The sequence below is a fragment of the Dendrobates tinctorius genome, unplaced genomic scaffold, assembly GCF_039654945.1.
Source record: "Dendrobates tinctorius isolate UK_male_01 unplaced genomic scaffold, ASM3965494v1 ptg000099l, whole genome shotgun sequence".
In the NCBI taxonomy this organism is placed as follows: Eukaryota; Metazoa; Chordata; class Amphibia; order Anura; family Dendrobatidae; genus Dendrobates; species Dendrobates tinctorius.
The window spans coordinates 8,857,658-8,884,327 of NW_027361767.1; the positions used below are offsets into that span (position 1 = coordinate 8,857,658).

The 26,670-nt window shown below is 47.0% G+C and overlaps 4 non-coding genes across 4 annotated transcripts; all 4 read left to right on the forward strand.

Annotated features, from left to right (window-relative positions):
* The first annotated feature begins 716 nt into the window (after nucleotides 1-716).
* On the forward strand, nucleotides 717-856 carry LOC141099349 (U4 spliceosomal RNA). Its single transcript, XR_012234482.1, has one exon. It is a non-coding gene; the product is annotated as a U4 spliceosomal RNA (small nuclear RNA).
* Nucleotides 857-2,073: 1,217 nt separating this feature from the next.
* LOC141099347 (U4 spliceosomal RNA) lies at nucleotides 2,074-2,213 on the forward strand. The gene has a single exon (XR_012234480.1). It is a non-coding gene; the product is annotated as a U4 spliceosomal RNA (small nuclear RNA).
* A 16,650-nt stretch (nucleotides 2,214-18,863) lies between these two features.
* LOC141099344 (U4 spliceosomal RNA) lies at nucleotides 18,864-19,003 on the forward strand. The gene has a single exon (XR_012234477.1). It is a non-coding gene; the product is annotated as a U4 spliceosomal RNA (small nuclear RNA).
* A 1,213-nt stretch (nucleotides 19,004-20,216) lies between these two features.
* Nucleotides 20,217-20,356, forward strand: LOC141099357 (U4 spliceosomal RNA). The gene has a single exon (XR_012234489.1). It is a non-coding gene; the product is annotated as a U4 spliceosomal RNA (small nuclear RNA).
* Nucleotides 20,357-26,670: the final 6,314 nt, after the last annotated feature.

A 26,670-nucleotide genomic window follows, 5' to 3' on the forward strand; every position in this document is an offset into this window, starting at 1 on the left:
GTGGGACAATCGGCCATTGGAGCTCAGGAGTCAGGTGCTCAGGTCCTGCTCCTGATTCCATTGGCTCAGCTCAGAGATCTGGAAGGTCCCGTTTGCTATAAAAAGTGTGCTTGGCTGTACCGCCATGTGCTAGTATAGTCATACTTGCTGCTGTGTGTATGTGGATGGATGCATGGACTGGTGAATGACTCATTTGAAGCCCCCTTCCTTGGATATTACGGTTGTGTGAGGGAATGAGTTATAGCCAGTAGTCAGCGCGCCATTGCTCCACTACTGCACCTGCTAGCATGTAACATCGCACTTGCGTTACTGCGGTGTTACCTTGCGGCAAGTCTCACACCGCGCTGCTGTAGCGCAGTTTTCCACGAGAGTTTACGGTAGGTCCTGGCGGAGTGAGTGCCGTTTTTTAACTACTCCGGTGACCATACACCGCGCGTGCACCGCTGAGTTCCTGTGTTCTGAACAGGCTCAGCGTTGTTATATTTTCTATATTGCCTCATTTGCATATGATCTGTGTTACGCCAACAGAGCGAGTTGGTCGCTGTGATTGGTTGGTGAGACGATAGGAAGGGGAAGGCGATAAGAAGCGATGTCGTTAGCATGTGGACACTCCCAGGGTCCTGTCTGCTTCACATCAGTACAGCGTGGACGCAGCTCTCCATGAGCTGTCAGGGGTGTGCTGGCAGTGAGGCCGCGGCTCCTCAGACTTGGTTGTTAGCTTTGCGCAGTGGCAGTATCATAGCCAATGAGGTTTATCTGAGGCGTGATTATTGCTAATTGAAAACTTTTCCCAATACCCCGCCAAGATGACTTGAAATATAGTCAGCATGGCAATTTTTGACAGTCTCCCAGGAGACTGAATAAGTGGTAAAAAGCAGATGGAGGTGGAAACCATGTTTGTGTTCTCATGATGTTTTCTATTTGTCATGTTTGTACTCCTTGTATTATGCCCCATAGTGCACTGCGGCTGATCTCCATTCATACTTTGGGCTTTCTCCTGGTTCTCTGTGGTCGCCATGTTTGTACTGCAGTGAGAGGAGACATCCTGTAGTAGAGGCTCGTCAGGGAAAACACTTAGAGATCACACAGGACTCACTGCTGCCACCAAGCGTCAGGAGCATAGAACTACACTGCCTGCAATCAGGCTAAGTTTACACTAAGTATTTTTTTTTCATTTTTTTTTTTTTTTATTTCTGCAGACAAACCTGATCTATTGGGAGGAACAAAGCTGCAGAAAAAAAAATAATTATCTTTTCCCTAGTTTTCTGTGATGCGGTTTTGACATTTCTGTCTCTCGTGCACATGTTGATAAGGTTTAGTATTGGAAACAGATTTTGGTTAAAAAAAAAAAGCGGCAAAACATGAGAAATGCTGAAAGAAGTGACGCTGTGTGTGCAAAAATCCTGAAACCGCTGAGGACATGATAAAGCAATGTGTGCAGGAGACGTCTGGCCGCTCGTGGGCTTCGCTGGGACTGGAAAAAGCAGCAAAAAAAGCCCAGTGTGAACTTGGCCTTAAAGATTGAGGCGACATCTCTAGTGAGCGAGGCCGCGGCCGCCTCCACTGCCGGATCGGTCACTGGGGAACTCGCCGTGAGCGGACGGTACAGACCCCACCGATGAAATCTATATGCACGCCCCGCTACAGTCACTGCCAGCTCCACAATAACAAAAGGATAACGTACAACTGAAATATCGAATAATAATATCGAAATATACAATTATTTAACCCTATATAGTGTGAAATGTAAAGAAACAACAACAAATAATAAAATTGCAAATTATTTTTTGGTTTCCGCATCGCAATAAAAAAAAACGACTGAAAGTAAAATGTCAGCGCTAACGGCAACGACAGCTCGGCGCGAATAATGACACCGTGCGGCCCACACAGCGACAACATCGGGACAATGGTCTCCGGCCGCCCTGCCTGCTACTGACCCTACACAGGGGAGGGGGGTATTAGCATATCCACTCCCAGAATCCTTTGCTCCCACAACCCCCTGATGACGTCGTCTCCCTGCAATGTAGATAGAGCCCCAGATCCGGAGGCCGCGGCTCCTCATAGATGGGCTCCAGCTTTGTGCAGTGGCAGTATCATAGCCCATGAGGTTTATCCGAGGCGTGATTATTGCTAGTTGAAAACTTTTCCCAATACCCCGCCATGATGGCTTGTAATATAGTCAGCATGGCAATTTTTGACAGGCTCCCATGAGACTGAATAGGTGGTTATTAGTAGAAGAGAAAGGGTTAATGCAGTTATAGAGAGTATTTGTATGCAGCTGTATTGGAGCCGTATGTTACATGTGTCAGGCTGAGAATTATTTGTGACATTTTACTTCCCTAAGATCAAAAGCAAAGAAATGAGGAGAAAGAGTTACAGGATTACTATCTAGTCAGCGGCTTCCCTGGAGATTACTCTATATGGTCATGTAAGAATGTTCTGTTATTGTATGGATGTGGTATGGTGGTATTACAATCATTACTTGGTGATATTGTGTGCTGATAATATGGCAGTAATCAGTCGCCATTTGGTTTTATGTGGTGATGGTATGGCGGTATTCAGTCACTATTATGTATGGCGGTATTTAGCCTCTCTTTTATGCTATTATGTGGTTATGGCAGTGATGGCAAACCTTTCTGAGACCGAGCGCTCAAACTGCAACCTAAAACCCAATGATTTATGACGAAGTGCCAGCACGTGCCAAATGCCCCATCATGATCCCCTTCATGAAGAAATGTAGAATCAAAATCATAGAATCGTAGAGTAGGAAGGGACCTCCTGGGCCATCTGGTCCAACCCCCTGCTCAAAGCAGGATTTGCTAAATCATCCCAGACAGATGTCTGTCCAGCCTCTGTTTGAAGACTTCCATTGAAGGAGAACTCACCACCTCTCGTGGCAGCCTGTTCCACTCATTGATCACTCTGTCAAAATTTTTTTTCTAATATCTAATCTGTGTCTCCTCCCATTCAGTTTCATCCCATTGCTTCTAGTCTTTCCTTGTGCAAATGAGAATAAAGTTGATCCTTCTACAATGTGACAGCCCTTTAGATATTTGTAGACAGCTATTAAGTCTCCTCTCAGTCTTCTCTTTTGCAAACTAAACATTCCCAAATCCTGCAACCTTTCCTCATAAGACAAGGTTTACAGACCGGTTACCATTCTGGTCGCTCTTTTCTGAACTTGCTCCAGTTTGTTGATGTCTTTTTTAAAATGTGGTGCCCAAAACTGGACACAATATTCCAGATGAGGTCTGACCAAAGAGGAGTAGAGGGAAATAATGACTTCATGTGATCTAGACTGTATGCTTCTGTTTATACATCCTAGAATTGCATTTGCCTTTTTTGCTACTGCATCACACTGTTGACGCATATTCAGTCTGTGATCTATTAGTATACCCGACTTTTTCACATGTGCTGTTGCTTAGCCCTATTCCTCCCATTCTGTATATGCTTTTTTCATTTTTATTGCCCAGATGAAGTACTTTGCATTTTTCCCTGTTAAAAACCATTCTGTTAGTTGCTGCCCTCTGCTCCAGTTTATTTATATCTTTTTGAATCCTCTCTCTCTTCTCTAGTATTAGCTATCCCTCCTAGCTTTGTGTCATCAGCAAATTTAATAAGTTTACCCTCAATTCCTTCATCTAAATCGTTGATAAAGATGTTGAACAATACAGAGCCCAGGACAGAGCCCTGTGGTACCACACCTGAGACATTCTTCCAACTGGATGTGCAGCCATTTACGACCACTCTTTGGGTCCGATCACTAAGCCAGTTATGAATGTCCCTGTATAGCATCCTCCCCCACACCGATTCATTATTAGTACCTGTATAGCATCCTCCCCCACTCCCAATTCATTATCAGTCCCTGTATAGCATCCTCCCCCTCCCTGAATTCATTATTATTCCCTGTATAGCATCCTCCTTCCCCCAATTCATTATTAGTCCCTGTATAGCATCCTCCCCACCCCCAATTCATTATTAGTCTCTGTATAGCATCCTCCTCCACCCTCAATTCAATATTAATCCCTGTATAGCATTCTCTCCCACCCCCATTTCATTATTAGTCCCTGTATAGCATCCTCCCCCACCTCCAATTCATTATTAGTCCCTGTATAGCATCCTCCCCACCCCCAATTCATTATTAGTCCCTGTATAGCATCCTTCCCACCCCCAATTCATTATTAGTCATTGTATAGCATCCTCCTCTCCCCCAATTCATTATTTGTCCCTGCATAACATCCTCCCCACCCCCAATTCATTATTAGTCTCTGTATAGCATCCTCCTCCAGCGCAATTCATTATTAGTCCCTGTATAGCATCCTCTCCCACCCCCAATTCATTATTAGTCCCTGTATAGCATCCTCCCCACCCCCAATTCATTATTAGTCCCTGTATAGCATCCTCCCCACCCCCAGTTCATTATTAGTCCCTGTATAGCATCCTCCCCCACCCCAATTCATTATTAGTCCCTGTATAGCATCCTCCCCCACCCCCAATTCATTATTAGTCCCTGTATAGCATCCTCCCCCACCCCAATTCATTATTAGTCCCTGTATAGCATCCTCCCCCACCCCCAATTCATTATTAGTCCCTGTATAGCATCCTCCCCCACCCCCAATTCATTATTAGTCGCTGTATAGCATCCCCCCTACCCCCAATTCATTATTAGTCCCTGTATAGTATCCTCCCCCACCCCCAATTCATTATTAGCTCCTGTATAGCATCCTCCCTTACCCCAAATTCATTATTAGTCCCTGTATAGCATCCTCTCCCACCCCCAATTCATTATTAGTCCCTGTATAGCATCCTCCCCCACCCCCAATTCATTATTAGTCCCTGTATAGCATCCTCCCCCACCCCCAATTCATTATCAGTCCCTGTATAGCATCCTCCCCCACCCCCAATTCATTATTAGTCCCTGTATAGCATCCTCCCCACCCCCAATTCATTATTAGTCCCTGTATAGCATCCTCCCCCACCCCCAATTCATTATTAGTCCCTGTATAGCATCCTCCCCCACCCCCTATTCATTATTAGTCCCTGTATAGCATCCTCCCCCACCCCAATTCATTATTAGTCCCTGTATTGCATCCTCCCCCACCCCCAATTCATTATTAGTCCCTGTATAGCATCCTCCCCCACCCCCAATTCATTATTAGTCCCTGTATAGCATCCCCCTACCCCCAATTCATTATTAGTCCCTGTATAGTATCCTCCCTCACCCACAATTCATTATTAGCTCCTGTATAGCATCCTCCCCCACCCCAAATTCATTATTAGTCCCTGTATAGCATCCTCTCCCACCCCCAATTCATTATTAGTCCCTGTATAGCATCCTCCTCCACCTCCAATTCATTATTAGTCCCTGTATAGCATCCTCCCCACCCCCAATTAATTATTAGTCCCTGTATAGCATCCTCCTTCACCTCCAATTCATTATTAGTCCCTGTATAGCATCCTCCCCACCCCCAATTCATTATTAGTCCCTGTATAGCATCCTCCCCTCCCCCAATTCATTATTAGTCCCTGCATAACATCCTCCCCACCCCCAATTCATTATTAGTCTCTGTATAGCATCCTCCTCCAGCCCAATTCATTATTAGTCCCTGTATAGCATCCTCTCCCACCCCCAATTCATTATTAGTCCCTGTATAGCATCCTCCCCACCCCAAATTCATTATTAGTCCCTGTATAGCATCCTCCCCACCCCCAATTCATTATTAGTCCCTGTATAGCATCCTCCCCCACCCCCAATTCATTATTAGTCCCTGTATAGCATCCTCCCCCACCCCAATTCATTATTAGTCCCTGTATAGCATCCTCCCCCACCCCCAATTCATTATTAGTCCCTGTATAGCATCCCCCCTACCCCCAATTCATTATTAGTCCCTGTATAGTATCCTCCCCCACCCCCAATTCATTATTAGCTCCTGTATAGCATCCTTCCCCACCCCAAATTCATTATTAGTCCCTGTATAGCATCCTCTCCCACCCCCAATTCATTATTAGTCTCTGTATAGCATCCTCCTCCACCCTCAATTCAATATTAGTCCCTGTATAGCATCCTCCTCCACCTCCAATTCATTGTTAGTCCCTGTATAGCATCCTCCCCCACCTCCAATTCATTATTAGTCCCTGTATAGCATCCTCCCCACCCCCAATTCATTATTAGTCCCTGTATAGCATCCTCCCCACCCCCAATTCATTATTAGTCATTGTATAGCATCCTCCCCTCCCCCAATTCATTATTTGTCCCTGCATAACATCCTCCCCACCCCCAATTCATTATTAGTCTCTGTATAGCATCCTCCTCCAGCGCAATTCATTATTAGTCCCTGTATAGCATCCTCTCCCACCCCCAATTCATTATTAGTCCCTGTATAGCATCCTCCCCACCCCCAATTCATTATTAGTCCCTGTATAGCATCCTCCCCACCCCCAGTTCATTATTAGTCCCTGTATAGCATCCTCCCCCACCCCAATTCATTATTAGTCCCTGTATAGCATCCTCCCCCACCCCCAATTCATTATTAGTCCCTGTATAGCATCCTCCCCCACCCCAATTCATTATTAGTCCCTGTATAGCATCCTCCCCCACCCCCAATTCATTATTAGTCCCTGTATAGCATCCTCCCCCACCCCCAATTCATTATTAGTCCCTGTATAGCATCCCCCCTACCCCCAATTCATTATTAGTCCCTGTATAGTATCCTCCCCCACCCCCAATTCATTATTAGCTCCTGTATAGCATCCTCCCCCACCCCAAATTCATTATTAGTCCCTGTATAGCATCTTCTCCCACCCCCAATTCATTATTAGTCCCTGTATAGCATCCTCCCCCACCCCCAATTCATTATTAGTCCCTGTATAGCATCCTCCCCCACCCCCAGTTCATTATCAGTCCCTGTATAGCATCCTCCCCCACCGCCAATTAATTATCAGTCCCTGTATAGCATCCTCCCCACCCCCAATTCATTATTAGTCCCTGTATAGCATCCTCCCCCACCCCCAATTCATTATTAGTCCCTGTATAGCATCCTCCCCCACCCCCAATTCATTATTAGTCCCTGTATAGCATCCTCCCCCACCCCAATTCATTATTAGTCCCTCTATTGCATCCTCCCCCACCCCCAATTCATTATTAGTCCCTGTATAGCATCCTCCCCCACCCTCAATTCATTATTAGTCCCTGTACAGCATCCCCCTACCCCCAATTCATTATTAGTCCCTGTATAGTATCCTCCCCCACCCCCAATTCATTATTAGCTCCTGTATAGCTTCCTCCCCGACCCCAAATTCATTATTAGTCCCTGTATAGCATCCTCTCCCACCCCCAATTCATTATTAGTCCCTGTATAGCATCCTCCTCCACCTCCAATTCATTATTAGTCCCTGTATAGCATCCTCCCCACCCCCAATTAATTATTAGTCCCTGTATAGCATCCTCCTCCACCTCCAATTCATTATTAGTCCCTGTATAGCATCCTCCCCACCCGCAATTCATTATTAGTCCCTGTATAGCATCCTCCCCTCCCCCAATTCATTATTAGTCCCTGCAAAACATCCTCCCCACCCCCAATTCATTATTAGTCTCTGTATAGCATCCTCCTCCAGCCCAATTCATTATTAGTCCCTGTATAGCATCCTCTCCCACCCCCATTTCATTATTAGTCCCTGTATAGCATCCTCCCCACCCCCAATTCATTATTAGTCCCTGTATAGCATCCTCCCCACCCCAAATTCATTATTAGTCCCTGTATAGCATCCTCCCCCACCCCCAATTCATTATTAGTCCCTGTATAGCATCCTCCCCCACCCCAATTCATTATTAGTCCCTGTATAGCATCCTCCCCCACCCCCAATTCATTATTAGTCCCTGTATAGCATCCCCCTACCCCCAATTCATTATTAGTCCCTGTATGGTATCCTCCCCCACCCCCAATTCATTATTAGCTCCTGTATAGCATCCTTCCCCACCCCAAATTCATTATTAGTCCCTGTATAGCATCCTCTCCCACCCCCAATTCATTATTAGTCCCTGTATAGCATCCTCCCCCACCCCCAATTCATTATTAGTCCCTGTATAGCATCCTCCCCCACCCCCAATTAATTATCAGTCCCTGTATAGCATCCTCCCCCACCCCCAATTCATTATTAGTCCCTGTATAGCATCCTCCCCCACCCCCAATTCATTATTAGTCCCTGTATAGCATCCTCCCCCACCCCAATTCATTATTAGTCCCTGTATTGCATTATCCCCCACCCCCAATTCATTATTATTCCCTGTATAGCATCCTCCCCCACCCCCAATTCATTATTAGTCCCTGTATAGCATCCCCCTACCCCCAATTCATTATTAGTCCCTGTATGGTATCCTCCCCCACCCCCAATTCATTATTAGCTCCTGTATAGCATCCTTCCCCACCCCAAATTCATTATTAGTCCCTGTATAGCATCCTCTCCCACCCCCAATTCATTATTAGTCCCTGTATAGCATCCTCCCCCACCCCCAATTCATTATTAGTCCCTGTATAGCATCCTCCCCCACCCCCAATTAATTATCAGTCCCTGTATAGCATCCTCCCCCACCCCCAATTCATTATTAGTCCCTGTATAGCATCCTCCCCCACCCCCAATTCATTATTAGTCCCTGTATAGCATCCTCCCCACCCCCAATTCATTATTAGTCCCTGTATAGCATCCTCCCCACCCCAAATTCATTATTAGTCCCTGTATAGCATCCTCCCCCACCCCCAATTCATTATTAGTCCCTGTATAGCATCCTCCCCCACCCCAATTCATTATTAGTCCCTGTATAGCATCCTCCCCCACCCCCAATTCATTATTAGTCCCTGTATAGCATCCCCCTACCCCCAATTCATTATTAGTCCCTGTATGGTATCCTCCCCCACCCCCAATTCATTATTAGCTCCTGTATAGCATCCTTCCCCACCCCAAATTCATTATTAGTCCCTGTATAGCATCCTCTCCCACCCCCAATTCATTATTAGTCCCTGTATAGCATCCTCCCCCACCCCCAATTCATTATTAGTCCCTGTATAGCATCCTCCCCCACCCCCAATTAATTATCAGTCCCTGTATAGCATCCTCCCCCACCCCCAATTCATTATTAGTCCCTGTATAGCATCCTCCCCCACCCCCAATTCATTATTAGTCCCTGTATAGCATCCTCCCCCACCCCAATTCATTATTAGTCCCTGTATTGCATTATCCCCCACCCCCAATTCATTATTATTCCCTGTATAGCATCCTCCCCCACCCCCAATTCATTATTAGTCCCTGTATAGCATCCCCCTACCCCCAATTCATTATTAGTCCCTGTATGGTATCCTCCCCCACCCCCAATTCATTATTAGCTCCTGTATAGCATCCTTCCCCACCCCAAATTCATTATTAGTCCCTGTATAGCATCCTCTCCCACCCCCAATTCATTATTAGTCCCTGTATAGCATCCTCCCCCACCCCCAATTCATTATTAGTCCCTGTATAGCATCCTCCCCCACCCCCAATTAATTATCAGTCCCTGTATAGCATCCTCCCCCACCCCCAATTCATTATTAGTCCCTGTATAGCATCCTCCCCCACCCCCAATTCATTATTAGTCCCTGTATAGCATCCTCCCCCACCCCAATTCATTATTAGTCCCTGTATTGCATTATCCCCCACCCCCAATTCATTATTAGTCCCTGTATAGCATCCTCCCCCACCCCCAATTCATTATTAGTCCCTGTATAGCATCCCCCTACCCCCAATTCATTATTAGTCCCTGTATAGTATCCTCCCCCACCCCCAATTCATTATTAGCTCCTGTATAGCATCCTCCCCCACCCCAAATTCATTATTAGTCCCTGTATAGTATCCTCTCCCACCCCCAATTCATTATTAGTCCCTGTATAGCATCCTTCCCCACCCCAAATTCATTATTAGTCCCTGTATAGCATCCTCTCCCACCCCCAATTCATTATTAGTCCCTGTATAGCATCCTCCCCCACCCCCAATTCATTATTAGTCCCTGTATAGCATCCTCCCCCACCCCCAATTAATTATCAGTCCCTGTATAGCATCCTCCCCCACCCCCAATTCATTATTAGTCCCTGTATAGCATCCTCCCCCACCCCCAATTCATTATTAGTCCCTGTATAGCATCCTCCCCCACCCCCAATTCATTATTAGTCCCTGTATAGCATCCTCCCCCACCCCCAATTCATTATTAGTCCCTGTATAGCATCCTCCCCCACCCCCAATTCATTATTAGTCCCTGTATAGCATCCTCCCCCACCCCCAATTCATTATCAGTCCCTGTATAGCATCCTCCCCCACCACCAATTCATTATTAGTCCCTGTATAGCATCCTCCCCCACCCCAATTCGTTATTAGTCCCTGTATAGTATCCTCCCCCAATTCATTATTACTCCCTGTATAGCATCCTCCCCCACCCCCAATTCATTATTATTCCCTGTATAGCATCCTCCCCCACCCCCAATTCATTATTAGTCCCTGTATAGCATCCTCCCCCACCCAATTCATTATTAGTCTCTGTATAGCATCCTCCCCCACCCCCAATTCATTATTAGTCCCTGTATAGCATCCTCCCCCACCCCCAATTCATTATTAGTCCCTGTATAGCATCCTCCCCCACCCCCAATTCATTATTAGTCCCTGTATAGCATCCTCCCCCACCCCCAATTCATTATTAGTCCCTGTATAGCATCCTCCCCCACCCCAATTCATTATTAGTCTCTGTGTAGCATCCTCCCCCACCCCCAATTGATTATTAGTCTCTGTATAGTATCCTCCCCCACCCCCAATTCATTATTAGTCCCTGTATAGCATCCTCCCCCACCCCAATTCATTATTAGTCCCTGTATAGTATCCTCCCCCACCCCCAATTCATTATTAGTCCCTGTATAGCATCCTCCCCCACCCCAATTCATTATTAGCCCCTGTATAGCATCCTCTCCCTCCTCCAATTCGTTATTAGTCCCTGTAAAGCATCCTCCTCCACCCCCAATTCATTATTAGTCCCTGTATAGCATCCTCCCCACCCCCAATTCATTATTAGCCCCTGTATAGCATCCTCCCCCACCCCCAATTCATTATTAATCCCTGTATAGCATCCTCCCCCACCCCAATTCATTATTAGTCCCTTTATAGCATCCTGCCCCACCCCCAATTCATTATTAGTCCCTGTATAGCATCCTCCCCCATCCCCAATTCATTATTAGTCCCTGTATAGCATCCTCTCCCACCCCCAATTCGTTATTAGTCCCTGTATAGCATCCTCCTCCACCCCCAATTCATTCTTAGTCCCTGTATAGCATCCTCCCCACCCCCAATTCATTATTAGTCCCTGTATAGCATCCTCCCCCACCCCCAATTCATTATTAGTCCCTGTATAGCATCCTCCCCCACCCCAATTCATTATTAGTCCCTGTATAGCATCCTCCCCCACCCCCAATTCATTATTAGTCCCTGTATAGCATCCTCCCCCACCCCAATTCATTATTAGTATCTGTGTAGCATCCTCCCCCACCCCCAATTAATTATTAGTCCCTGTATAGTATCCTCCCCCACCCCCAATTCATTATTAGTCCCTGTATAGCATCCTCCCCCACCCCCAATTCATTATTAGTCCCTGTATAGCATCCTCCGCCACCCCCAATTCATTATTAGTCCCTGTATAGCATCCTCTCCCACCTCCAATTCGTTATTAGTCCCTCTATTGCATCCTCCCCCACCCCCAATTCATTATTTGTCCCTGTATAGCATCCTCCCCCACCCCCAATTCATTATTAGTCCCTGTATAGCATCCTCCCCCACCCCCAATTCATTATTAGTCCCTGTATAGCATCCTCCGCCACCCCCAATTCATTATTAGTCCCTGTATAGCATCCTCCCCCACCCCAATTCATTATTAGTCCCTCTATTGCATCCTCCCCCACCCCCAATTCATTATTAGTCCCTGTATAGCATCCTCCCCCACCCCCAATTCATTATTAGTCCCTGTACAGCATCCCCCTACCCCCAATTCATTATTAGTCCCTGTATAGTATCCTCCCCCACCCCCAATTCATTATTAGCTCCTGTATAGCATCCTCCCCCACCCCAAATTCATTATTAGTCCCTGTATAGCATCCTCTCCCACCCCCAATTCATTATTAGTCCCTGTATAGCATCCTCCTCCACCTCCAATTCATTATTAGTCCCTGTATAGCATCCTCCCCACCCCCAATTAATTATTAGTCCCTGTATAGCATCCTCCTCCACCTCCAATTCATTATTTGTCCCTGTATAGCATCCTCCCCACCCCCAATTCATTATTAGTCCCTGTATAGCATCCTCCCCTCCCCCAATTCATTATTAGTCCCTGCAAAACATCCTCCCCACCCCCAATTCATTATTAGTCTCTGTATAGCATCCTCCTCCAGCCCAATTCATTATTAGTCCCTGTATAGCATCCTCTCCCACCCCCAATTCATTATTAGTCCCTGTATAGCATCCTCCCCACCCCCAATTCATTATTAGTCCCTGTATAGCATCCTCCCCACCCCCAATTCATTATTAGTCCCTGTATAGCATCCTCCCCCACCCCCAATTCATTATTAGTCCCTGTATAGCATCCTCCCCCACCCCAATTCATTATTAGTCCCTGTATAGCATCCTCCCCCACCCCCAATTCATTATTAGTCCCTGTATAGCATCCCCCTACCCCCAATTCATTATTAGTCCCTGTATGGTATCCTCCCCCACCCCCAATTCATTATTAGCTCCTGTATAGCATCCTTCCCCACCCCAAATTCATTATTAGTCCCTGTATAGCATCCTCTCCCACCCCCAATTCATTATTAGTCCCTGTATAGCATCCTCCCCCACCCCCAATTCATTATTAGTCCCTGTATAGCATCCTCCCCCACCCCCAATTAATTATCAGTCCCTGTATAGCATCCTCCCCCACCCCAATTCATTATTAGCCCCTGTATAGCATCCTCTCCCACCTCCAATTCGTTATTAGTCCCTGTAAAGCATCCTCCTCCACCCCCAAATCATTATTAGTCCCTGTATAGCATCCTCCCCACCCCCAATTCATTATTAGCCCCTGTATAGCATCCTCCCCCACCCCCAATTCATTATTAATCCCTGTATAGCATCCTCCCCCACCCCAATTCATTATTAGTCCCTTTATAGCATCCTGCCCCACCCCCAATTCATTATTAGTCCCTGTATAGCATCCTCCCCCATCCCCAATTCATTATTAGTCCCTGTATAGCATCCTCTCCCACCCCCAATTCGTTATTAGTCCCTGTATAGCATCCTCCTCCACCCCCAATTCATTCTTAGTCCCTGTATAGCATCCTCCCCACCCCCAATTCATTATTAGTCCCTGTATAGCATCCTCCCCCACCCCCAATTCATTATTAGTCCCTGTATAGCATCCTCCCCCACCCCAATTCATTATTAGTCCCTGTATAGCATCCTCCCCCACCCCCAATTCATTATTAGTCCCTGTATAGCATCCTCCCCCACCCCAATTCATTATTAGTATCTGTGTAGCATCCTCCCCCACCCCCAATTAATTATTAGTCCCTGTATAGTATCCTCCCCCACCCCCAATTCATTATTAGTCCCTGTATAGCATCCTCCCCCACCCCCAATTCATTATTAGTCCCTGCATAGCATCCTCCGCCACCCCCAATTCATTATTAGTCCCTGTATAGCATCCTCTCCCACCTCCAATTCGTTATTAGTCCCTGTATAGCATCCCCCCCACCCCAATTCATTATTAGTCTCTTTATAGCATCCTCCTCCACCCCCAATTCATTATTAGTCCCTGTATAGCATCCTCCACACCCCCAATTAATTATTAGTCCCTGTATAGCATCCTCCCCCACCCCCAATTTATTATTAGTCCCTGTATAGCATCCTCTCCCACCTCCAATTCGTAATTAGTCACTGTATAGCATCCTCCTCCACCCCCAATTCATTATTAGTCCCTGTATAGCATCCTCCCCACCCCCAATTCATTATCCCTGTATAGCATCCTCCCCCACCCCCAATTCGTTATTAGTCCCTGTATAGCATCCTCCCCCTCCCCCAATTCATTAATAGTCCCTGTATAGCATCCTCCCCCACTCCCAATTCATTATTAGTCCCTGTATAGCATCCTCCCCCACCCCCAATTCATGATTAGTCCCTGTATAGCATCCTCCCCCACCCCCAATTCATTATTAGTCCCTGTATAGCATCCTCCCCCACCCCCAATTCATTAATAGTCCCTGTATAGCATTCTCCCCCACCCCCAATTCATTATTAGTCCCTGTATGGCATCCTCCCCCACCCCATTTCATTATTAGTCCCTGTATAGCATCCTCCCCCACCCCAATTCATTATTAGTCCCTGTATAGCATCCTCCCCCACCCCCAATTCATTATTAGTGTTAGTTGTCAGATTTCGGCCATTACTAGGCTGTAATCTATACCCTCACATGCTGCAGTCTCCTGTTCTTTGCTTGCTGTGTGTGACAACGATCAGCGAGCGGCCCCCCTGCCGGTATCGCTGATCACTTCAAGAACCCTCTGGACCCATTTTTCGTCGCTGGTCTCCCGCTGGCCAGCACTCATCGCTGCGTGTGACAGGCGGGAGACCAGCGATCAGCTGTAAAAAAATAATACAAAAAATAAAAAATATTGTTATTCTCACCTTCCGACGTCCTGCGCAGCATTCCCACCTCTCTCCACACTCCCGGTCCCAGTGATCCTTTGCACGATTGACTGCGAGACCGTGACATCTCGTGGTCATTCTCGCAAAGGATTACTGGGACCGGGAGCGTGGAGAGAGGCGGGAATGCTGCGCGGGACGGCGGAAGGTGAGAATAACAATATTTTTTATTTTAATTCTATTTTTTTACATGAATCAATGGCATCGCTGTGCTGATCGCTGGTGAAGCTGTCTGTTTGACAGCTCAGCAGCGATCACATAGCGACTTACCAGCGATCCTGACACGTTGATATCGTTGCCGGGATCGCTGGTAAGTCGCTATGTGTGACTCCAGCTTAAGTCCTTCGTCCCTTCTTCTGAGCATGCTCATGGGACAATCGGCCATTGGAGCTCAGGAGTCAGGTGCTCAGGTCCTGCTCCAGATTCCATTGGTTCTGCTCAGGGCTCTGGAGAGTTCCGGAAGGTCCCGTTTGCTATAAAAAGTGTGCATGGCTGTTCTGCCATGTGCTAGTATAGTCGTACTTGCTGCTGTGTGTATGTGGATGGATGCATGGACTGGTGAATGACTCATTTGAAGCCCCTTCCTTGGATATTACGGTTGTGTGAGGGAATGAGTTATAGCCAGTAGTCAGCGCCAGCGCACCATTGCTCCACTATTGCACCTGCTAACTTCGCGCTTGCGTTACTGCGGTGTTACCTTGCGGCAAGTCTTACGCCGCGCTGCTGTTGCAGCTATTGTTTGCGTCTGCAGTTGCAGCGCAGTTTTCCACGAGAGTTTACGGTAGGTCCTGGCAGAGTGAGTGCTGTTTTTTAACTACTCCGGTGACCATTCACCGCTCGTGCACCGCTGAGTTCCTGTGTTCTGAACATGCTCAGCGTTGTTATATTTTCTTTATTGGCTCTGTGTGTTTAACAGAGATTCCTTTGTGCACCTGGGTGCTATCCAAACCCCGTGCACATTACCGCCAGATTGCTCTGCGTCACTTAGCTGCGGTTTCTCCATCCTCCGCACGGTGGACCCCGAGTGGCGAAGGCACTTTATTCATATTTTTTATTTAGTGTCTTCCGCCACTCCTAGCATTATACTAGCGCCAGTGTTATGATTGAGTCACCGTAGGAGGCAAAAATAGAAATGCTAGCTAAGTCCATAAAACCAGATAAGTTGGCAGCTATCGGATTGCAGACCCCTGAACCTATCAACACAACTAGCAGTAGCCGTGGGGGGCTCCTACGATGCCCTAGGCCCCTCGATCACAGCCAGAGGACTACATAGCCTAAAGACAGAAAGGGAAATCTAAACAGCCCCAGAGCAGACTCCAAAGTAAAAGGCAGCCCCCCACATATAATGACGGTGAAGCAAGAAGAAAGAACAAAACACAGACAGAAAGATAGACTGAGCAAAGATGGGGCCCACACTAGCTTAGATAGGAAAGGACAGGAAGGCTGCTGTCTGCAATCTGTGAAAAACCCTATGAAAATAAGAGCCAACAAACTGACAGTAAAAAAGGCCCTGAAGACGCTAGGCTTCAAAAAAGCTATGTCAGTACTCAGGAATATTCTGAAGACAGAGCAACAGGCAAAAGGAGATTCAACTAACCCCAGCAGGGAATGGCAGAATCCAGAAAAGCAAGGAAAACAAAACACTAATGCAAAAAGGCAAAGCAGAAATCTTAGCTTTAGATGAGCAGGAATCAGACTGGTTTCCTAGAAGTCCACAGAGAAATCACCCGCAGGCCAGAAGGGCGTCAGCAGCCTTATATCCAGTCATTAACTCCACTCAGCCAGTCATCATCATCAGCCCCAGGTGTCTGACAATCAGGCTCACTACCTTTCTTCACCAGAAGAGGGAGTTCCTCGGGCCTCAGTAGTGAAGGGGAAAATGAACTCACAACACGCCAGGGTCTGACTAGTGATGGCAGAACAGCAGCAACTCCTACAGTGTGTGCGGCAGCTCGAGGGTCGCTTGGCTACTCTTGAGAGGGCTCTCGCAGCTTCGCAGGCCACTGATGCTGCTGTACAGGCACTCACAGATGCGGTAGGGTGTATGTCCATGTCCACCCTTGCGCCGACAGTTACCCGCCTCCCGTTGCCTGATAATAAATATTCTGGTGATGGCGCCTCCTGCAGGGGTTTCATCAGCCAGTGCTCAATCCACCTGGAGCTGCTGGCTGCGCAATTCCCTACAGAGCGGGCCAAGGTGGCCTTTATTATTTCCCTACTGTCGGGCAAGGTGCTGGAATGGGCTTCGCCTTTATGGGAGCGTGGTGATCCTGATATTCGGACCGCTGCCCACTTGCTAACAGCCATCAAGCAAGTTTTTCTCGGTCCACGGGTCACACACGACACCTCTCTACAGTTGCTTGCCTTGATCCCTCTCGGTTAGCCAGTATGCCGTCCGTTTTCGGACACTGGTGTCCGAGCTGGAGTGGTCCGACAAGGCACTGATTCTGGTTTCTTGGAGAGGTTTAGCGGAGCACGTCAAGGATGCTCTCTCTTCTAGAGAGATCCCTACCACTCTGGAGGAGTTAATATCCATCTCCTCCCGTATTGACCTCCGTTTTTCAGAGTGCGGTATGGAGCGTGCTCACTCCAAACGGAGAGGTACTGCGGCTCCCAACTTTTTTGAGCCTCTGGAGCTGCCCGAGCCAGAGGTTCTACCCCCAGAGCTCATGGAGGTGTCTCACGCCAATTTTGAGAGACGTCCAGCTCAAGAGTCCATGTGCGGTTGTCACCGTCTACACGCTACTTCTCAGGAAGATAGCGCCCCGCAATGGTCAAATTGTGAGTTGGTCGGTGAGACTTTTGTTCCTCCTCGCTTGCGGCCTAAGATTCTCGCGTGGGCACACGCGTCCAATGCTGACGGCCATCGTGGCTATATGCAGACCACGAAGTCGCTGGCCGGATTGTATTGGTGGCCGCACAGGGCTCGGGACGTTAAAAAGTTTATTCGGGCATGCAACTTATGTGCTCGGGATAGTCTTCCCAGATGGAGAGTGGCGACGGTCGCTGACACACGGCGCCATTCCCCTGAAACTCCCGCTCCCATCATCTCCCGGGTGTCCCTTTTGAGACCTGGCGATCTTGCCCCCGCTGATACCTTCCGTGTGTCCCGGTTTTCTATGTCACCAACCAGGACATCAGGCTCGCCCTTGGACAAGTCTGGGACCTGTGCCAATGTCGGCTTAATGTCGGGCACAGGCTGGTGGTTCGGAAGGTTCAGGGAGGGAGAGTCCCCTAGGAGGGGAGGTAATGATAGGAGTCAGATTTCGGCCATTACTAGGGAGGAATCTAGACCCTCCCATGCTGCAATCTCCTGCTCTTTGTCTAATGTAAAGGAGATTGCAGAGGAGATTGCTTTACAGCAACTCTCTCCGGAGGCTAAGTCCTTCGTCCCTTCCTCTGAGCATGCTCGTGGGACAATCGGCCATTGGAGCTCAGGAGTCAGGTGCTCAGGTCCTGCTCCAGATTCCATTGGCTCAGCTCAGAGATCTGGAAGGTCCCGTTTGCTATAAAAAGTGTGCTTGGCTGTACCGCCATGTGCTAGTATAGTCATACTTGCTGCTGTGTGTATGTGGATGGATGCATGGACTGGTGAATGACTCATTTGAAGCCCCCTTCCTTGGATATTACGGTTGTGTGAGGGAATGAGTTATAGCCAGTAGTCAGCGCGCCATTGCTCCACTACTGCACCTGCTAGCATGTAACATCGCACTTGCGTTACTGCGGTGTTACCTTGCGGCAAGTCTCACACCGCGCTGCTGTAGCGCAGTTTTCCACGAGAGTTTACGGTAGGTCCTGGCGGAGTGAGTGCCGTTTTTTAACTACTCCGGTGACCATACACCGCGCGTGCATCGCTGAGTTCCTGTGTTCTGAACAGGCTCAGCGTTGTTATATTTTCTATATTGCCTCATTTGCATACGATCTGTGTTACGCCAACAGAGCGAGTTGGCCGCTGTGATTGGTTGGTGAGACGATAGGAAGGGGAAGGCGATAAGAAGCGATGTCGTTAGCATGTGGACACTCCCAGGGTCCTGTCTGCTTCACATCAGTACAGCGTGGACGCAGCTCTCCATGAGCTGTCAGGGGTGTGCTGGCAGTGAGGCCGCGGCTCCTCAGACTTGGTTGTTAGCTTTGCGCAGTGGCAGTATCATAGCCAATGAGGTTTATCTGAGGCGTGATTATTGCTAATTGAAAACTTTTCCCAATACCCCGCCATGATGACTTGAAATATAGTCAGCATGGCAATTTTTGACAGTCTCCCAGGAGACTGAATAGGTGGTAAAAAGCAGATGGAGGTGGAAGCCATGTTTGTGTTCTCATGATGTTTTCTATATGTCATGTTTGTACTCCTTGTATTATGCCCCATAGTGCACTGCGGCTGATCTCCATTCATACTTTGGGCTTTCTCCTGGTTCTCTGTGGTCGCCATGTTTGTACTGCAGTGAGAGGAGACATCCTGTAGTAGAGGCTCGTCAGGGAAAACACTTAGAGATCACACAGGACTCACTGCTGCCACCAAGCGTCAGGAGCATAGAACTACACTGCCTGCAATCAGGCTAAGTTTACACTAAGTATTTTTTTTCATTTTTTTTTTTTTATTTCTGCAGACAAACCTGATCTATTGGGAGGAACAAAGCTGCAGAAAAAAAAAAAATTATCTTTTCCCTAGTTTTCTGTGATGCGGTTTTGACATTTCTGTCTCTCGTGCACATGTTGATAAGGTTTAGTATTGGAAACAGATTTTGGTTAAAAAAAAAAAGCGGCAAAACATGAGAAATGCTGAAAGAAGTGACGCTGTGTGTGCAAAAATCCTGAAACCGCTGAGGACACGATAAAGCAATGTGTGCAGGAGACGTCTGGCCGCTCGTGGGCTTCGCTGGGACTGGAAAAAGCAGCAAAAAAAGCCCAGTGTGAACTTGGCCTTAAAGATTGAGGCGACATCTCTAGTGAGCGAGGCCGCGGCCGCCTCCACTGCCGGATCGGTCACTGGGGAACTCGCCGTGAGCGGACGGTACAGACCCCACCGATGAAATCTATATGCACGCCCCGCTACAGTCACTGCCAGCTCCACAATAACAAAAGGATAACATACAACTGAAATATCGAATAATAATATCGAAATATACAATTATTTATCCCTATATAGTGTGAAATGTAAAGAAACAACAACAAATAATAAAATTGCAAATTATTTTTTGGTTTCCGCATCGCAATAAAAAAAACGACTGAAAGTAAAATGTCAGCGCTAACGGCAACGACAGCTCGGCGCGAATAATGACACCGTGCGGCCCACACAGCGACAACATCGGGACAATGGTCTCCGGCCGCCCTGCCTGCTACTGACCCTACACAGGGGAGGGGGGTATTAGCATATCCACTCCCAGAATCCTTTGCTCCCACAACCCCCTGATGACGTTGTCTCCCTGCAATGTAGATAGAGCCCCAGATCCGGAGGCCGCGGCTCCTCATAGATGGGCTCCAGCTTTGCGCAGTGGCAGTATCATAGCCCATGAGGTTTATCCGAGGCGTGATTATTGCTAGTTGAAAACTTTTCCCAATACCCCGCCATGATGGCTTGTAATACAGTCAGTATGGCAATTTTTGACAGGCTCCCATAAGACTGAATAGGTGGTTAATAGTAGAAGAGAAAGGGTTAATGCAGTTATAGAGAGTATTTGTATGCAGCTGTATTGGAGCCGTATGTTACATGTGTCAGGCTGAGAATTATTTGTGACATTTTACTTCCCTAAGATCAAAAGCAAAGAAATGAGGAGAAAGAGTTACAGGATTACTATCTAGTCAGCGGCTTCCCTGGAGATTACTCTATATGGTCATGTAAGAATGTTCTGTTATTGTATGGATGTGGTATGGTGGTATTACAATCATTACTTGGTGATATTGTGTGCTGATAATATGGCAGAAATCAGTCGCCATTTGGTTTTATGTGGTGATGGTATGGCGGTATTCAGTCACTATTATGTATGGCGGTATTTAGCCTCTCTTTTATGCTATTATGTGGTTATGGCAGTGATGGCAAACCTTTCTGAGACCGAGCGCTCAAACTGCAACCTAAAACCCAATGATTTATGACGAAGTGCCAGCACGTGCCAAATGCCCCATCATGATCCCCTTCATGAAGAAATGTAGAATCAAAATCATAGAATCGTAGAGTAGGAAGGGACCTCCTGGGCCATCTGGTCCAACCCCCTGCTCAAAGCAGGATTTGCTAAATCATCCCAGACAGATGTCTGTCCAGCCTCTGTTTGAAGACTTCCATTGAAGGAGAACTCACCACCTCTCGTGGCAGCCTGTTCCACTCATTGATCACTCTGTCAAAATTTTTTTTCTAATATCTAATCTGTGTCTCCTCCCATTCAGTTTCATCCCATTGCTTCTAGTCTTTCCTTGTGCAAATGAGAATAAAGTTGATCCTTCTACAATGTGACAGCCCTTTAGATATTTGTAGACAGCTATTAAGTCTCCTCTCAATCTTCTCTTTTGCAAACTAAACATTCCCAAATCCTGCAACCTTTCCTCATAAGACAAGGTTTACAGACCGGTTACCATTCTGGTCGCTCTTTTCTGAACTTGCTCCAGTTTGTTGATGTCTTTTTTAAAATGTGGTGCCCAAAACTGGACACAATATTCCAGATGAGGTCTGACCAAAGAGGAGTAGAGGGAAATAATGACTTCATGTGATCTAGACTGTATGCTTCTGTTTATACATCCTAGAATTGCATTTGCCTTTTTTGCTACTGCATCATACTGTTGACGCATATTCAGTCTGTGATCTATTAGTATACCCGACTTTTTCACATGTGCTGTTGCTTAGCCCTATTCCTCCCATTCTGTATATGCTTTTTTCATTTTTATTGCCCAGATGAAGTACTTTGCATTTTTCCCTGTTAAAAACCATTCTGTTAGTTGCTGCCCTCTGCTCCAGTTTATTTATATCTTTTTGAATCCTCTCTCTCTTCTCTAGTATTAGCTATCCCTCCTAGCTTTGTGTCATCAGCAAATTTAATAAGTTTACCCTCAATTCCTTCATCTAAATCGTTGATAAAGATGTTGAACAATACAGAGCCCAGGACAGAGCCCTGTGGTACCACACCTGAGACATTCTTCCAACTGGATGTGCAGCCATTTACGACCACTCTTTGGGTCCGATCACTAAGCCAGTTATGAATGTCCCTGTATAGCATCCTCCCCCACACCGATTCATTATTAGTACCTGTATAGCATCCTCCCCCACTCCCAATTCATTATCAGTCCCTGTATAGCATCCTCCCCCTCCCTGAATTCATTATTATTCCCTGTATAGCATCCTCCTTCCCCCAATTCATTATTAGTCCCTGTATAGCATCCTCCCCACCCCCAATTCATTATTAATCTCTGTATAGCATCCTCCTCCACCCTCAATTCAATATTAATCCCTGTATAGCATTCTCTCCCACCCTCATTTCATTATTAGTCCCTGTATAGCATCCTCCTCCACCTCCAATTCATTATTAGTCCCTGTATAGCATCCTCCCCACCCCCAATTCATTATTAGTCCCTGTATAGCATCCTCCTCCACCTCCAATTCATTGTTAGTCCCTGTATAGCATCCTCCCCCACCTCCAATTCATTATTAGTCCCTGTATAGCATCCTCCCCACCCCCAATTCATTATTAGTCCCTGTATAGCATCCTTCCCACCCCCAATTCATTATTAGTCATTGTATAGCATCCTCCCCTCCCCCAATTCATTATTTGTCCCTGCATAACATCCTCCCCACCCCCAATTCATTATTAGTCTCTGTATAGCATCCTCCTCCAGCGCAATTCATTATTAGTCCCTGTATAGCATCCTCTCCCACCCCCAATTCATTATTAGTCCCTGTATAGCATCCTCCCCACCCCCAATTCATTATTAGTCCCTGTATAGCATCCTCCCCACCCCCAGTTCATTATTAGTCCCTGTATAGCATCCTCCCCCACCCCAATTCATTATTAGTCCCTGTATAGCATCCTCCCCCACCCCCAATTCATTATTAGTCCCTGTATAGCATCCTCCCCCACCCCAATTCATTATTAGTCCCTGTATAGCATCCTCCCCCACCCCCAATTCATTATTAGTCCCTGTATAGCATCCTCCCCCACCCCCAATTCATTATTAGTCGCTGTATAGCATCCCCCCTACCCCCAATTCATTATTAGTCCCTGTATAGTATCCTCCCCCACCCCCAATTCATTATTAGCTCCTGTATAGCATCCTCCCTTACCCCAAATTCATTATTAGTCCCTGTATAGCATCCTCTCCCACCCCCAATTCATTATTAGTCCCTGTATAGCATCCTCCCCCACCCCAATTCATTATTAGTCCCTGTATAGCATCCTCCCCCACCCCCAATTCATTATCAGTCCCTGTATAGCATCCTCCCCCACCCCCAATTCATTATTAGTCCCTGTATAGCATCCTCCCCACCCCCAATTCATTATTAGTCCCTGTATAGCATCCTCCCCCACCCCCAATTCATTATTAGTCCCTGTATAGCATCCTCCCCCACCCCCTATTCATTATTAGTCCCTGTATAGCATCCTCCCCCACCCCAATTCAATATTAGTCCCTGTATTGCATCCTCCCCCACCCCCAATTCATTATTAGTCCCTGTATAGCATCCTCCCCCACCCCCAATTCATTATTAGTCCCTGTATAGCATCCCCCTACCCCCAATTCATTATTAGTCCCTGTATAGTATCCTCCCTCACCCACAATTCATTATTAGCTCCTGTATAGCATCCTCCCCCACCCCAAATTCATTATTAGTCCCTGTATAGCATCCTCTCCCACCCCCAATTCATTATTAGTCCCTGTATAGCATCCTCCTCCACCTCCAATTCATTATTAGTCCCTGTATAGCATCCTCCCCACCCCCAATTAATTATTAGTCCCTGTATAGCATCCTCCTCCACCTCCAATTCATTATTAGTCCCTGTATAGCATCCTCCCCACCCCCAATTCATTATTAGTCCCTGTATAGCATCCTCCCCTCCCCCAATTCATTATTAGTCCCTGCATAACATCCTCCCCACCCCCAATTCATTATTAGTCTCTGTATAGCATCCTCCTCCAGCCCAATTCATTATTAGTCCCTGTATAGCATCCTCTCCCACCCCCAATTCATTATTAGTCCCTGTATAGCATCCTCCCCACCCCAAATTCATTATTAGTCCCTGTATAGCATCCTCCCCACCCCCAATTCATTATTAGTCCCTGTATAGCATCCTCCCCCACCCCCAATTCATTATTAGTCCCTGTATAGCATCCTCCCCCACCCCAATTCATTATTAGTCCCTGTATAGCATCCTCCCCCACCCCCAATTCATTATTAGTCCCTGTATAGCATCCCCCCTACCCCCAATTCATTATTAGTCCCTGTATAGTATCCTCCCCCACCCCCAATTCATTATTAGCTCCTGTATAGCATCCTTCCCCACCCCAAATTCATTATTAGTCCCTGTATAGCATCCTCTCCCACCCCCAATTCATTATTAGTCTCTGTATAGCATCCTCCTCCACCCTCAATTCAATATTAGTCCCTGTATAGCATCCTCCTCCACCTCCAATTCATTGTTAGTCCCTGTATAGCATCCTCCCCCACCTCCAATTCATTATTAGTCCCTGTATAGCATCCTCCCCACCCCCAATTCATTATTAGTCCCTGTATAGCATCCTCCCCACCCCCAATTCATTATTAGTCATTGTATAGCATCCTCCCCTCCCCCAATTCATTATTTGTCCCTGCATAACATCCTCCCCACCCCTAATTCATTATTAGTCTCTGTATAGCATCCTCCTCCAGCGCAATTCATTATTAGTCCCTGTATAGCATCCTCTCCCACCCCCAATTCATTATTAGTCCCTGTATAGCATCCTCCCCACCCCCAATTCATTATTAGTCCCTGTATAGCATCCTCCCCACCCCCAGTTCATTATTAGTCCCTGTATAGCATCCTCCCCCACCCCAATTCATTATTAGTCCCTGTATAGCATCCTCCCCCACCCCCAATTCATTATTAGTCCCTGTATAGCATCCTCCCCCACCCCAATTCATTATTAGTCCCTGTATAGCATCCTCCCCCACCCCCAATTCATTATTAGTCCCTGTATAGCATCCTCCCCCACCCCCAATTCATTATTAGTCCCTGTATAGCATCCCCCCTACCCCCAATTGATTATTAGTCCCTGTATAGTATCCTCCCCCACCCCCAATTCATTATTAGCTCCTGTATAGCATCCTCCCCCACCCCAAATTCATTATTAGTCCCTGTATAGCATCTTCTCCCACCCCCAATTCATTATTAGTCCCTGTATAGCATCCTCCCCCACCCCCAATTCATTATTAGTCCCTGTATAGCATCCTCCCCCACCCCCAATTCATTATCAGTCCCTGTATAGCATCCTCCCCCACCGCCAATTATCAGTCCCTGTATAGCATCCTCCCCACCCCCAATTCATTATTAGTCCCTGTATAGCATCCTCCCCCACCCCCAATTCATTATTAGTCCCTGTATAGCATCCTCCCCCACCCCCAATTCATTATTAGTCCCTGTATAGCATCCTCCCCCACCCCAATTCATTATTAGTCCCTCTATTGCATCCTCCCCCACCCCCAATTCATTATTAGTCCCTGTATAGCATCCTCCCCCACCCTCAATTCATTATTAGTCCCTGTACAGCATCCCCCTACCCCCAATTCATTATTAGTCCCTGTATAGTATCCTCCCCCACCCCAATTCATTATTAGCTCCTGTATAGCATCCTCCCCCACCCCAAATTCATTATTAGTCCCTGTATAGCATCCTCTCCCACCCCCAATTCATTATTAGTCCCTGTATAGCATCCTCCTCCACCTCCAATTCATTATTAGTCCCTGTATAGCATCCTCCCCACCCCCAATTAATTATTAGTCCCTGTATAGCATCCTCCTCCACCTCCAATTCATTATTAGTCCCTGTATAGCATCCTCCCCACCCCCAATTCATTATTAGTCCCTGTATAGCATCCTCCCCTCCCCCAATTCATTATTAGTCCCTGCAAAACATCCTCCCCACCCCCAATTCATTATTAGTCTCTGTATAGCATCCTCCTCCAGCCCAATTCATTATTAGTCCCTGTATAGCATCCTCTCCCACCCTCAATTCATTATTAGTCCCTGTATAGCATCCTCCCCACCCCCAATTCATTATTAGTCCCTGTATAGCATCCTCCCCACCCCCAATTCATTATTAGTCCCTGTATAGCATCCTCCCCCACCCCCAATTCATTATTAGTCCCTGTATAGCATCCTCCCCCACCCCAATTCATTATTAGTACCTGTATAGCATCCTCCCCCACCCCCAATTCATTATTAGTCCCTGTATAGCATCCCCCTACCCCCAATTCATTATTAGTCCCTGTATGGTATCCTCCCCCACCCCCAATTCATTATTAGCTCCTGTATAGCATCCTTCCCCACCCCAAATTCATTATTAGTCCCTGTATAGCATCCTCTCCCACCCCCAATTCATTATTAGTCCCTGTATAGCATCCTCCCCCACCCCCAATTCATTATTAGTCCCTGTATAGCATCCTCCCCCACCCCCAATTAATTATCAGTCCCTGTATAGCATCCTCCCCCACCCCCAATTCATTATTAGTCCCTGTATAGCATCCTCCCCCACCCCCAATTCATTATTAGTCCCTGTATAGCATCCTCCCCCACCCCAATTCATTATTAGTCCCTGTATTGCATCCTCCCCCACCCCCAATTCATTATTAGTCCCTGTATAGCATCCTCCCCCACCCCCAATTCATTATTAGTCCCTGTATAGCATCCCCCTACCCCCAATTCATTATTAGTCCCTGTATAGTATCCTCCCCCACCCCCAATTCATTATTAGCTCCTGTATA